Consider the following 12,396-nt stretch of genomic DNA (forward strand, 5'->3'; position numbering starts at 1 on the left):
TGGAAAGGGGTAAAAAGGGGAGACTGAGGGAGAAGAGGAGAACAAAACAGCCCCATGCACAAATCCATTCATCCAGCTGCAAAAGCTCAGAAGGTCCTTGGGAGCTGGGGGTGCTTTGGTACACCATTTCTGGGTCTTACCACATGAGACACTTGTTAATATTGTAGATTCCTGGTCTCCATGACAAAGGCCCAGGAATCTGTATTTTTAACAAGCACCCCCTGATGATTCTCATTACAGGCAAGTTTGGGGAGCCTGATAGTGGAGAAGGACATGAATTGAAGGCTAACAGGCTAAAATTTAGATCCTGGCCCATCCACCTGCCAGCTCTGTGAACTTGGGAGAGACACATAACTCTCTGAGCCTTGTTTTTTTTGTCTATAAAAAGAAAAAAAAAATAAAATAAAACAATTATGGTCCATTAAAGTCCTGCAAGTATCATGTCCATTTTACAGATTAGGTAGCCAAGGCCCAAAGCGATTGGTTGAGTATTTTGCCCAAAGTCACGCTGCTGGTAAATGCAGGATGGTTTCAAACCAGAGGCCACATGGGTCCAGGTGCCAAGCTTTTAAAGAAAAAAATTTTTTAATGTTTCTTTATTTTTGAGAGACAGAAAGAGACAGAGCACGAGCAGGGGTCGGGCAGAGAGAGACGGAGACACAGAATCTGAAGCAGGCTCCAGGCTCTGAGCTGTCAGCACAGAGTCCAATGCAGGGCTCAAATCCATGAACCATGAGATCATGACCTGAGCAGATGTCAGATACTTAACCGACTGAGCCACCCAGGCACCCCCAGGTGCCAGGCTCTTAGCCCCAGTGATGTTCTGCCTCTCCTCCCAGAAAGGAGCACTGCACTGAGAGAGACAGAGGGAAAAGCTTTCCAGAGAGGCAATTTATGTTCATTCTCATTCACGTCAGATAACTTGATGTTCCGTTTACGTAAGTTACTCTGTAAACTGGTGAAGTTCACTCAAATTAATTTTTGAATCAAGCTTTTCTTCCTCACGATTAATAATTTATAAGAATCAAGTCATGGTGCCACCTGGGAAATGGCTCAGGCATATTAATGCTTCAACAAACTTCATAGCTAATAATAATACCACAAGTGGTAGAGATGAATAAATAAGGTACCAAGTGCTCCCCCCCCCCCACACACACACACATAATGGACAGCACAGGTGTAGATTTGGGTCTAGGCGAACAGAATTCACCAACGTGAGACCACCTGCCCAAGTGGGTTCGCTTCTACACTGCTTTACACAGGCATATAGTCTCTGCAGCATATTCCTTGGCTGGAAATTTGCATTCTCTTTCAAATCAGGCCTTACTGGCTCATTTCTGAAGACGCTGCAGTATATATCAAAATGAAGATCTAATCACCCGCTGTTCTGACAGAGAAGATTTATTTTACTAGGATGTGTGAAATGATTGTTTCTCATTTGTCATCATGCTCTGCACTCTGAGTTGAAAGGAAGATGCATCCTCAAAGATAGGATCTGACACCAGAAACTAATTCTGAATTTTCTGGTTAAAAAATACATGTATATATATTGCAGAAGACAGAGTCTATTGGGGGCAGTTTTTTAAAGCACTACTCAAAGTTCCTAGGACAAACAAATATAGAGAGAAGAAAGACAACAGCCAAACTTTGCGGACAAAAGAATTATAAATTTGTTCAAGCAAAGCAAAGCAGAGATCAACAAAATTATTGAGAAAAAGGGAGGATTCTGTGTGACAACAACAAAGTAAATGATTCTAGAGCAGAGCTAAGGGGGTGCCTGGGTGGCTCAGTTGGTTGAGCATCTGACTCCTGATTTTGGTTCAGGTCATTATCTCACAAGATGGAGTTCCCCATCACACTCTGTGCTGATAGTGTGGAGCCTGCTTGGGATTCTCTTTCTCCCTCTGTCTACTCTCAAAATAAATAAACCTAAAAAACTTTTTTTTAAATACCCCAAAAACTAAGGGCAGCAGATAGGAACCTATGAGGTAAGATTTAAAGGGCCCTGGTCTTGAGAAGGGCTAATATCTCCCAGCTAGATATTATTGCCCTCTTTGGCTTCAGGCTATATGCCTCTAGAAGGTATCCTAATGTTTGCCATTGCTCACATACTTCTTAGAGAATCCATCTTCCATCTACTCATGTGATCTTGTGCCCCTAAGCTGTAGCTGATTGGAGCAGCACCAACCCACAGGCTGGGTTGAGCCAGGCTGAATCTTTTCCTCTACACTTACAAGACTAAGAGGCACGGAGAAGCTAATTCTTCAGATGGGAGTTGAAAGATAAACTCAGGTAGAGCCAGGGTTGGAGGTGGTGAGAGATGGTGACATGGCCAGCCAAACTCTATGGGGAAGAGGTTATAAGTAGGGTAGTGTGGAGCTAATCTGAGAAAGAGTAGAGGAATAAAGACAAGTAGAGGAAAAGACCATGTGCCCTAATAATCTTAGTTCTGGAATTTTCAGGTTCAGCTTCCGTGATCAGCCTATACTTTGTTTCTGGCTCATGAGATGGACCATTGTATTCTTACCCTATATCTCCTTTTTACTAAGTTGGTCTCATGGGGTTTTATATTCCTTGTCACCAGAGAAACTTGATTAAGGATAAATAAATGTAGCAGATCTTGACGTTGGTGGGGAACTTACACCTAGCACCAAAGCCAATTCCTAAATCTTCACATTTCCCTCAAGGATTATCTGGCCATACTGAACCAAAAGAATGCTTTCCTTTCATTTCTTCACACTAGCAGATGTTCTGCCTTGCAGAGGTTTTATACCATTCTGTTGAAAATATTTAAAGGAGGCTGTCATGTTCTGGAGCTCTAGGTAGTGAGTTCTGTGTCATAAGAGATATTCAGAGATATTCAGGCCAAGGTTAGTTGATAATCTGGCAGAGATAGGTAGAAGATAAATTCAAACACCAGAGAGGTGTTTAAACTAGGTCAGATTCTAGGATGATTCTGGCCTCTTTAGTCAGGTTGCAAATGCCCAAATCTTCCATCATTTCTCCCACGATACTGTCTTCATATTTTTTATCTGAATGTGCCTCATTTACCAATGTCCCCCTTAAAGGATCCTAAGAACAGACACACGTGATCTGACGAATGCAGAACATCCTGGGATCACCACCTCTTTAAACTGCACTCACTTCTGTACTTGCTGCCCAGGAGAGCTCATCCTATTGTGGGCACTAGGCCTCACCAGTAGCTCCAATTGAACTTGGGGTCTCCTCCAGTGTTTAAAGTAGTGTCAACTTGGACATAGATTTTGATAGGAGGCTGGGGAAGGAGGCCATCTGTGCAATGGGCTTGCACACCATTGCAACCCCACTGGCTTTTGGAAATGCACCATTACCTTGGGAAATAGCATCCAGTAGAGGGGAAGGGAGGTGAGAAACTTCCAGAGGTAAATTTCATTTGACAATTTTGCCTCTCTGTGGCCCTGGGAATTCAGGACCATGGAAACAGCCATCCAAAACCTCCAGAAGAAAGCTTTCACCTGCCTTGAACCTATGTAATATCAAGAAGCATCCCCCCAACACTTCTCCATATCTACACCTCAAGGTTTAATGTCTGATCGTACTTGGATCCTGGATGTCTAAAGGTTCCACTGTAGAAGCATTTTATGATTCAGAATACATAATCAGAGAAAAGGGTGTTTGGCGTGGTGGAATAATGGAATGATGGAAGCTTCCTTCAAGTGAGCCGTGTGCTGCTTCACTGCAAAACAGTGATTGGATCCAATTTCCCACTCCTCCCGCCACACGCACACAAAATATTCATACTCATATTTCATATTGTCTCTTTGAGCGTTAGGGCAGACAAGGAACCTCTGCAGATTTATGATTCCCGTGTTAAATTCAACATATCAACCAGGGATGATTGGCCAAGTAATTGTCTTGAAAATGATCCATGAGGATTCTACAAGGGGTCCTTCCTTCACTTCAGCCCTAGGACTTCCTCAAGCCCAGTCACATTTCCATGTGCACAAATCACAGGTGTACACTCAAAAAATTCCAAAGAATTGATCTCTTTGGCCGTTCATTCAAAACTAACTCTGCATCTACCACAGGCTTTCCCTCCAAAAACTTACTCTGTAGCCAGGGTCACAAGATGTCTCTGTACTAAACTGTTCAGTATAACACAATAGTTGGCAATTGACTTGTAAAACCCTAACATATTGTAGCAGCTTAAGGGAGAGGAAAGATAAGGGTTCACCAGCCACAACCTCCTAAAAACCAGGGGATCTGAGCTGGGTTGCAGAGATTCAATCTAAGAATGAGATCACAGGAGAATGGAGGAGTCTGGCTGCCATTTCGACTGCCAGCCTGGAAGGTTGCAGGGAATCGTGATCATCATTGCAAGCCTGAAGAATTATGTCTTGAGTATTCCCGGCAAGTCAATTACAGCATGCAAATTTTCCGCGGAGTTGACTTCTCGGCTTCGGGAGCCACGCACACGCTCCTTTGGGCTTTTTGCACGAGGAAAACATTGTTGGGAAAGGAGCCTGAAGACCAACCACTGGAAAGTGCACTCAATAGCACTTTGGTTGAGATAATTGCTGCGTTTTTTTTTTTTTTTTTTAAATTGTAGGCTTCGGAGGTGACCACAGGCAAAATTTGTGACAGACATTTGACACTGAGAAACTGCCGTGTATGGGTGAAATTTTTCACAGCCCTCCCCCCCACCCCCCCCCAGCCAGGACTGGTTTATTGACTAACAAAGGAAAATGATGTAAAACCACTGGAGGACCTTAGCCAAGTCTTCTCTTTTGTCGTAATGCTCTTTCACTAGGCTCCAGGAGTTCTCCTCCTCACGGTCACGCAGACTCTCATCCAGGCAAGTCCGTTCAGTCTGCTGCTCGGGTGACACACCCCAGCCCATGTGCAGTGTGGCCTGCTCCTAAGCTCACACATGCAGACTGCAGCGGGACCCCTCACCCATCCTGGGCGCAAGGGACTTTAGACCCCTGCTCAGTTCCTGCAGAGCTGTCTCCTTAGCCACTGGGCCAGACGCCGTCCTGTATCCTTTCTGCCTGGAGCAAGCACCGTCTGGAAGAAAGTTTGCCCGTGACGGTGCAAAGGACACAAGTCCATCAGATAGAAAAAAAAGCACAATCCAGGGAAAAGAAAAGACAGAGCTTGCAGAGGCGTCTCCCTGCCCACAGTAGCAGGATCCCGTGATGTCAGTTCGCATAACAAAGATATAATCAGAAGAACAAGGGGAGAGCTTTAGGGAGACACTTGAGTGGCACGTCTCCAGCTCCAGCTGGGGCCATGGGTCCAGGCCAGCGGGTGAGAGCGGGCCAACAGCTAGCATAGTTATTCCCCGAGGCACACCCAACATGTTCCGGGGCTCCTTACATCGACTTCCTAAGCAGGTTTCCATCCCAGGACAAGGAAGCATCCCTGCCTCCTAGCCTTGACAATCCTACTTCTCACTGTACAGATGGCATGCCATTTCCTGGCTTTGGGGGGACCCCAGGGAAACTATTTGTGTCTTAGTGCCACCACATAAAAAATTCGAATGATATTTGTCTTCTTGGGTCTTTGGGAAGTTTCAGTAAGACAGTGCAGGTGGAAGTGTCTAATACGGCATCTAGTACACAGTTTGCCCTACGTGAGAGTTAACGAATATACAAACTACCTTCACAAATCAATCAGAAAGCATTGCTGGGGTGTCTTCTGTGTGTTAAGCAATGAGGATGACAAAAATGAACAAAGTACTTTTTTTCTCCCTCAAGGAACTTACAGACTAGTTGAGGAGACGATACAAAGGCAAAGATGAATTAAAAAACAGAGAACAAGCACCCAAAATGGATGTGTGCTGTGTTTGCCACGGGAATCTTGAAGGAGAGGCTAGCACAAGCAGGAAACTTAAACGAAAGAAGGATTTTAGCAGCCCCACAAAGGCTGAGGAAGACTTCGGTAAGTCTAGAAGAGGTCCCAGATGAAGAAAGGCTTTTGGGAAAACATTAGGCTCCCGTGAGTTGACACAATACAAGTTGGTCTTCCAAGAGCCCTACTGCACTGGAATTAACTACTAAAACTCAAGACCAAGCCCCACGTATAAAGGAAGAAAGGTATCTACTTACTGTCTCCTCCATGAGGCTGTCTTTGATTCAGTACAGGAGAAAGTATATCTATGCTTTTCCAATCCCAGAAAGGGAACAGAGGCAAGAAAAAGACAAGAGAAAATAAAGCACGCAGAGAGATAACCATCTGTGTTTGCTGGTTTAGTCTTCCTTCAAATGTGTAATTATGACTCCAAGGGCTGAGTTGGCCATTTGGAGAGATGAGAGTCCAGGTCAAGCAAATAACCCACAGAGGAGGCAATGAACCTACGGACAATAGCCTGTATGTGCAGGGCTTTTCCCTTAAAGGAGATTTGCGTTTGCCAACCAAACACAAGATACTTCCTTAAAACATTTTAATTTAGTAGGAAACACCAAATTCAAAAAGTCTTCAGCAAAGTCTAAAGTGGTACCAACCACCTCATCCCTAGAATAAAACATAAGACTGTATTATTTTCATTTTGTATGAAACATTCAAAGTTCAGGGCTGGAAAATTGTGTGTGGGCTGATGCCTGATAGTGCAGCCAGTGATTATATAGTGACTCACGATAAATTTCCAGGGCCACCACACCTTAAAGTCAAACTCACTCAGGCCAGACAGTAAACTATTAGCAGAGATATTTTTGTAACCATAATTTCTAGTCTTTTAACTAATTTTTTTTTTTGTTTTTTAAACGTGCTTCATGGCCAGTTTTCTGAAAGTCGTAGAGCTCTCTTTTCTGGCATCAGGGTCTCGGGATAATTATCCTTTTAAAAACAATACAAAATAAAAACATACCCATGGGGTATTTTAAGGAATTTTTTCAACTGACCAGCTTGGTCAACCAGCATAATCCTGGAGCACTGGCTCCATCGTGTCAGCCAGCCCCGGCTCCTCACCACAAGGAAGATTCAGGGCAGGACTCCTGCGGTTGTGGCCACGTCTACCCCAGGTACCCAAAAGGAAGTCTCTCCATGGCGGGGCCAGGCAGGAGAGGGCACCATGCGGGAAGGGCTGCTGACGAGACATGAGAGCTCTCAGAGAGGTTTTCCGTGCAGAGTGGAAGCTGACAGGTTTTGTCCTCATCCAAAATAAAGCAGCTACCAACATACTCCTACCTCAGGTAAAGCCCTCATCCCGGGGTCTGTGTCCGGTTTCAGTCACCTGCCTTCACACCCTTCACATTTCCACATGGAACCCATGAGGAAGTCATATCATGCCTGTGCCCAAAGGGCCCAGCGTTGGAAGCTCCTGTTTATTTATTTATTTTTTAGTGTTATCTTTTTTTTTTTCATGTTTATTTATTTTTGAGAGGCAGGAAGAGGGCAGAGAGAGAGGGAGACACAGAATCCAAAGCAGGCTCCTGGCTCCGAGCTGTCAGCACAGAGCCTGACGCCGGGCTCGAGCTCACGCGTCGTGAGATCATGACCTGAGCCAAAGTTGGACGCTCAACTGACTGAGCCACCCAGGCGCCCCATGGAAGCACCCGTGTAACATCAATATGTGTCGGAGAACCTTGGAAGAGCCACAGGACAGACGCAGGCTCAAGGTCTCTATGTAGCAACTGAATTGACCAGCTTTTCTTCATGTATTTTTAATTCTCTTCATGACACGCTGTCAGGTTCAGTGATGGAGAGAGTTCTCCCGGGCTACTTTGGCAAGACCTTAGGCTGATTCTGAGCTGGGTTTCACACAACGTGTCTGCTGTTAAACCGGAATGAATGGAACAGAAATAATGTACGTGTGTTGCCCACTTAGTCCCATCTCTGACACCACTGTGAGGACCTCAAACGTGTTACAAAGGTCTTTCCTAGTGTGATATCTCTCACTCTTTTTACACACCGAATTAATGGGGTGAACGATTGGTTTTTGGCCTCCACAAAGTCTCCCTGTTCGGGGAATTGAGGGAAGACCTTGACGGTGTGGAGGCCAGCCAAGGCCTCCTGCCCACGGTCAGCCTGAGGAACTGCATCTGGCAGGGCAGAGGTTGGGAACAGGAGACAGAGGGAGGATGCCGACGCACCGCAGACAGCTCGGAGTTTTTTCCTGGTTAGGAACACAAGCTGTGCGCACACCTCAGTCGTTGGCCCTTGAAAAGGGGAATCTGATGGAGGGGGCTCGAAGGCCATGGACAAAGCAGAAAGGTGAAGGCAGAAGCCATATCTATCTCTTCATTCTTTGGTCCTGGCACCGTGGATTAAAGGCCAGGGGTGGTTGAGGGAATGGAGTGTAGATTATAGGGACATGGATGGAAGGTACCAGCCTCCCGGCCAACGGTGTCTAGACAGAGGGGGTAGGCCAGGCTCCCGTGTTCTCTGTGTGCTCTTTCCTGTCCAAATGTCAATTGTGGCTAGGGCTGGTCAGCGCAGGAGACCTCGCTATGGTAAGAAACCCCACACTTCTCCTCAGGTTTCTTCTGATCCCTGCCCTCTGTGCCCTATGTGGGTCAGGACCTAAGGTCTGGGGGTCTCCCTAAAAGTCTGGCATTCCTTGCCTTCCTTGCACACCTTCAGGGCAGCTTCTGGCTAGGAAACAGTCTTCACTCACCTCTTTTTCGTCCTCCTATGAAACCACTTCCTCTCCTGTTCCATCTTCCTAAGCCACCCCCATGCTCTGCCCCCAGTGACAGTTTCAGTGTTTCTGTTCCAATCCATATTAGGATTTAGGGGTCCCTTCATAACATGACGCACAGAAAGAACAAGATTCTAATCTCGCATCAGTCCTCCTCTTCACATCTGCTCTGCCTTATACACTCATCTCTGCGCCTTCTTCCCCTGTCCCTCCTCCCACCCCGCACAGCCTCACTACAACTGTGTGGGCCTGAGTCAGAAGCGCCGCAGCTTTGGCCCGGAGGTGGCAAGCTCAGGGGTTCCCTGTTCTGTCCTCCTTACCTTGAATTTCTAGAAAGCTTACCTGTTCTACAGAAGCTTTCAGTTGCACAGACCGCACACATTGTGTCCTTCATCTATGGGGCCTTTTCTCTTGCTGTTTGTAGAATCTTGTGCCCACTTACACTTTCTAACTGCTGCTTACCTTTTCCCCAAGGCAGGGAGGAAGTGTGGTCTGATGACTGGAGAAGTTGCCTAGAAGTTGGGAGGCTGTGTGTACTAGGGAAAATTACTTCGACTCCCTGATAAATTGGTATTTCTGCAACTTTGGCTGAGGGAACGGAAAGCAGCCCAAGGGTCCAGGGAGGGGCGTCCTCAGTTGCTGGACCTTCCTGCAATACCTCCGGTTCCTGTGTGGTTCCAAGGATAAGTAGGTGCCCTATTTCATGGCCCTATCCCTCTTCTCCCTCTCCCCAGTTTTGACTTTGGCTCCTCCAGCTTGATCAAATAGTTGACTTATCCGGCAAAATCAATGCTTGCCCAATAAGCTTCATGAGCTGCTAACCTGGGTGTCCCCAAGTGCCAGGCAGCCATCGTAAGTACCTTGGGCCTGGAATGGGTGGATATGTGCATAGAGCTTCCTGTCAAAAATCTTGATAAATGGCTTGCACTCCCGACTTCTAAGCATAAGGGTGAGGACACTTTCAATTTCAAGTGGCAGAAATTCAACTTAAATCTGCTAAAGCCAAGAAAGAAATCCACGCACTTACATACTTGGGTGCATTTGACTTCAGCAAGGCGGAATATAAGATCTCAGGCAATGTCGTCAGAAACTGTTATCAAAAAGCTAAACCATAACAGCCGTGGGTGAGGATGTGGTTGGGCAAGGTGTTGGTAGGGAGGTAAATTGGTATAGCCACTAAGGAAAATAGCATGAAATATTAAAAATTAAAAGATTAAAAATAGAGCTATATATAATATAGTATAATCCAGCAACCCCTATCCTAGGTATTTACCCAAAAGAAATAAAATCGGTACCTCTAAAATACATCTGTACCATTATGTTCATTATAGCATTATTCATAATAGCCAAGATATAAAAACAGCCTGAGTGTCCATTGACAGATGAATGGATAAAGAAATTGTGTGATACATACATACATACAATGGAATATTATTTAGCCTGGAAAAAAAAGATCCTACTATTCGCAACCACATGGATGAATCCATACACGTTATATAAGTGAAATAAGCCAGCCACAAAAAGAAAAGTACCACATGATCTTATTTACATGTAGAATCTGAAAATGTCAAATACACAGAAGCAGGGAGCGGAACAGTTGGGGAGGGGGTGGTGGAAGAGTGGGGAGGTGGGGGGCATTAGGAGAGATTTTGGTCAAAGGGTATGAAGTTGCATTTATATAGGATGAATAATTCTAGAGATCGAATATACAACACGATGATTATAGGTCAACAATACTGTCTCAAATATTGGAAATTTGCTAAGAAAGTAGATGTCAGATATTCTCCCCACACACATAAAAAAAAAGAAAGGTAACTGTGTAAGGAGATATGTTAGCTTGACTATAGTAATCATTTCACTATATACATCAAGCCATCATGTTGTGTGTTATATATCTTAAATATATACGACTTGTATTAGAAATCAATTTAAAATAAAAATGTAAATGTCTTCAGAGCCCTGCCTCTGTCTCCACCTGCTGGACAGGTGTTCTCCAAAAGGTTGGAAGATGGTTCCCAGCGCACAACCCCAGTGGAATGAAAGTATTTTCCAATAATTGCAGCAGAAACGTCCTGTTTGGGTCATGGACCCATTCCCAAACTATTCCTGGACCATGTGGCTTCTTCTATTGCGGGGTAGACCTGGCTCAGGTTGTGGAATACATTCTCCGTCAGAGAGAAGTGTTCAGTTCCTAGAAGGATAGAAATGGATGGTGAACAAGCAAAAACATGCAATGTCTCCTGTACCAACTTGAGCCAGCCAGGAGCCCAAACTGCAGAAACTTGCAGCAAACTGGAATGCCCAGTGCCCCTGGGTCTCAGTCTTCTAAATTTCACACGTTTCCAATAAAGGCAAAGAAAGAGCTGAGGCCCTGTGCTAGATATATAGAGCCATAACAATATGGCAATCTTTTCTTTTTTTTTTTTTCTGTAGTTGGATAAGGCTCTTCCAGCTTGGTGAAGTTAAATACCAAGAGCCATCAGTTTTGCTGCATTCATCAAAATATTTCTATGACTCACAAGATAAATGAGAAAAATACACAGAACAAAGTAACACTGAAGTTAGATTGTAATCACACCCTTGAGTTCTCACAACCCACTGACAAAGTTTCCTGCTGAGAGCATATCACTGACTTATTTTTCTCCACAGAAGGTACTTGATTAGCCTAAAGCAGATTATCTTCTCTATGGATTATCTGAGATCCACGCAGGTTGCTATCCCACCCTCGGTCCCCCATTGAGTTGCCAGCTGAAGGTAAACACTGACCCACTGAGCCATGAACCCATATTTGAAGCTATCAAATCATCTGCTGAAGAACAAATCAGCTTACAGGACATCATTCTCTCTTTCAACACTGACACTGAAGTCTCTTAAGTGGATGAGGACGCTTTTCTATAGTAAGAGGATCAGGACTCTCTCTAGTATTGAGGACACTTTAACACCCCCCGATGGTCCACCAGGAAGTAGGGATTTCTAAGGTAGGCTTTCTATTCGGAAAAGAAAGACCTCAGACGCCCAGTGGAGTATATGAAGCCAAGCTCAACATGCAGAACTTTCCCTGCCTTGGGTTTTCTCACCCTCTCACTTCCGTATCTCCAAGAGGCCCACGTCTCAGTAGCGGCAAACCATCAACATTCGTAGAGCGCCTGAGCGACAAGCATGGGAACACGAAGATAAACCGGAAGAGGCATTTCTGGGCAAGATGCTGCTGTGAGCTCCAGTTCTGAGCTTTTCAACTCTACTCAGTGATATTTGAAACATTCAGTGATATGTGTCCTGTTTCAGAGAACAGAGCTGCTAGATAATTTTAGATGTTGTTAGAATATACATGTATACAAAAAATGTGTAGACGAATTACCAAAAAAAAATTAGATATATAGTTTCCAAAGCAATGGAGAGAAAGGGGAGTTGGGGAAAAATAAAAATATACATATTTTTAAGATGTTAGCAATACATCCAAATGTCATAACAATATCACAAGAAGTGTCAACATATTAAATTCATTTATTAAAAGACAAACTAACAGGTTGAGTTTTTTTTTAAGCTCACGTGTTTTAGAAAGTTTCACTTTCTTGGCAAAAGGAGTGGAGGGAACAAAACCAGATGTCAGGGCATCAGGTAGAGGCTCTTCCAGACAAGAGGAGGCAGGGGCCTCACCTGAGGAAGCCTTGGGATGGGACTGGGGGTAGATGGGGTACAAATACATGCAAGAGGGGGACAGGCATACAATCTAATCTGCTGAGCGTGCCAGCTGATTAGAACAAGCTGAATTAGGG

At 44.7% G+C, this 12,396-nt stretch overlaps 1 long non-coding RNA gene across 1 annotated transcript in view; it reads right to left on the minus strand.

The window, feature by feature from the left end:
- LOC107179940 overlaps window positions 1-6,121 on the minus strand; it is a 45,612-nt gene extending 39,491 nt beyond the window's left edge. Inside the window, exon 1 of the long non-coding RNA XR_001510669.2 lies at window positions 6,090-6,121. This is a non-coding gene — a long non-coding RNA (uncharacterized LOC107179940). The remainder of the gene's footprint in view (window positions 1-6,089) is intronic.
- Window positions 6,122-12,396: the final 6,275 nt, after the last annotated feature.

This window comes from Panthera tigris, chromosome A1 (genome assembly GCF_018350195.1).
Source record: "Panthera tigris isolate Pti1 chromosome A1, P.tigris_Pti1_mat1.1, whole genome shotgun sequence".
NCBI classification, from domain to species: domain Eukaryota; kingdom Metazoa; phylum Chordata; class Mammalia; order Carnivora; family Felidae; genus Panthera; species Panthera tigris.